The sequence below is a fragment of the Cervus elaphus genome, chromosome 22, assembly GCF_910594005.1.
Source record: "Cervus elaphus chromosome 22, mCerEla1.1, whole genome shotgun sequence".
Classification (NCBI taxonomy): Eukaryota; Metazoa; Chordata; class Mammalia; order Artiodactyla; family Cervidae; genus Cervus; species Cervus elaphus.
In genome coordinates this window covers 25,992,262-25,994,297 of record NC_057836.1, presented here as the reverse complement: position 1 = coordinate 25,994,297, position 2,036 = coordinate 25,992,262, and the positions used below count along the sequence as shown (strand labels likewise).

General features: G+C 40.5%; 1 non-coding gene across 1 annotated transcript; it reads left to right on the top strand.

The window, feature by feature from the left end:
* Positions 1 to 299: 299 nt before the first annotated feature.
* Positions 300 to 372, top strand: TRNAR-UCU. Its single transcript has one exon. It is a non-coding gene; the product is annotated as a tRNA-Arg (tRNA).
* Positions 373 to 2,036: the final 1,664 nt, after the last annotated feature.

Here is a 2,036-nt window from a genome sequence, read left to right as displayed (position 1 = left end):
CACACTTGCCCTATGGGCCATTCTCCAACCTTCCTTAATCTTTCCATCCACTACCAAAACTAGCCATGGCATACAGTCACAGGACTCTGCTCCCAGGGCAGTGTTCCTGATAAGAAGGGAAACTGATGAAAGACAGATGCTGGTTGCCAGTATTATTCCTCCAGAAGAATTTTCTCCCAATAGAAGACAATGCCTGATCACAAAGAAATAGCTTCCAATATTGGAATTTCATCCAGGAGTTTAACAGTCCATCTCAGAGTTTTATACTCTCAGCTACAGTTAAAATCAATCCTGGGACTTTCCTAATAGTCCAGTGGTTTGGACTCTGCACTTCTACTGCAGGGGGCCCAGGTTCGATCCCTGGTCAGGAAATTGTGATCCCACAAACCATGTGGTGTGCCCGCCCCCCAACAAAGTCCTATTCTAACTCTTAACCATTAAAATTAATCAGAAGAAATGACAACTTACATTCTGGCATCCAAAAAACTAAACTTTGCTTGACAATCACAAATCATGTTGGATGCATTGTACTTAACTCTATTGTCATTCACATTCACCTTGAATACAAAGCCCACATAGACAGTTCACCCCTTGATAATTCTTCTAGAATATATTTCCTTTCTGAGGTTCATCAGTGTGATGCATAACTCTGTGGTATACCGCAGGATTGCTTTAGAAAGACTGAGGACCAAGAGACCAGAGTTCCAGCTCCAGTTCTGCTACTCATTAACCATCTGACCCCACATCAGTCAGCATACATTTCAAGTTCAGTTTTCTCATTAGATCTCCTGGTATAATGTTATAAAATATTCTCTCATCCTATTTCCTTGTTTGGAATTGATTTGTCCAGTATATGACTACCCTGGGTTGGAAAGATCCCCTGGAGGAGGGCATGGCAACCCACTCCAGTATTCTTGCCTAGAGAATCCCCATGGACAAAGGAGCCCGCCAGGCTCCTTTGTCCATGGGGTCACAAAAAGTCAGACACAACTGAAGTGACTACGCACAGCACACATGACCATACAAAAGCTGACTAATAGTCCAGTGTACATACATACCACATCTTCTTTATCCATCCATCTGTTGGTAGACATTTAGGTTGCTTCCAAGTCTTGGATATTGTAAATAGTGCTGCACTGAATATTAGGGTGCATGTATCTTTTTGAGTTATAATTTTATTCAGAGATGTGGTATATATATATACACCAGGGAAGCCCAGATTAACATACATTCACTGCTATATATTAGGCTCCCCTGGTGCCTCAGACAGTAAAGAATTGCCTGCAATGTAGGAGACTCAGGTTTGATCACTGGGTCGGGAAGATCCCCTGGAGAAAGGAATGGCTACCCACTCCAGTATTCTTGCCTGGAGAATCCCATGGACCAAGGAGCCTGGTTGGTTGCAGTCCATGGAATTGCAAAGAGTCAGACAGGACTGAGCAACTAACACTTTCACTTTCACTACTATATATAAAATAGATAACCAACAAGGACTTATTTTATAGCACATGGAACTATATGCAATGTTTTAAAATAACCTATAGGGGAAAATAATCTGAAAAAGAATATATATTTATATGTATACCTATATAAATAAAATCGAGTCACTTTGCTATACACCAGAAACTAGCAAAACATTGTAAATCAACCATACTTCAACTCAAAAAAAAATTTTGTCTAACATCGTAAGATCTATTCAGAAGATTCTCTCCTTCTAAAAGAAAAAAATCACAGAAACTCACTACCCAAAAGACCTTCTATACTTAGGAAATTATGTACCATCCTTTGGTGTTGATGATGTGTGGCATAGGAATGCCTCATGTAGATCCTTCTCTGAACACCCAAAGCACTTTATTTATACCTCCTGTCTGCCATGAGATACAGAAAAAGGGAGAACAAAATATGAACCCAGGAATCCTGCATCCTCACTTTCTGCTCTAAACCATTATCATACTGATTTCGGAAGAAAGCAGGAAAAAATGAGCAGTCCCGTTGCTCACGCCATGGTTCTCAACAGTTTGCCATCATACGCATTT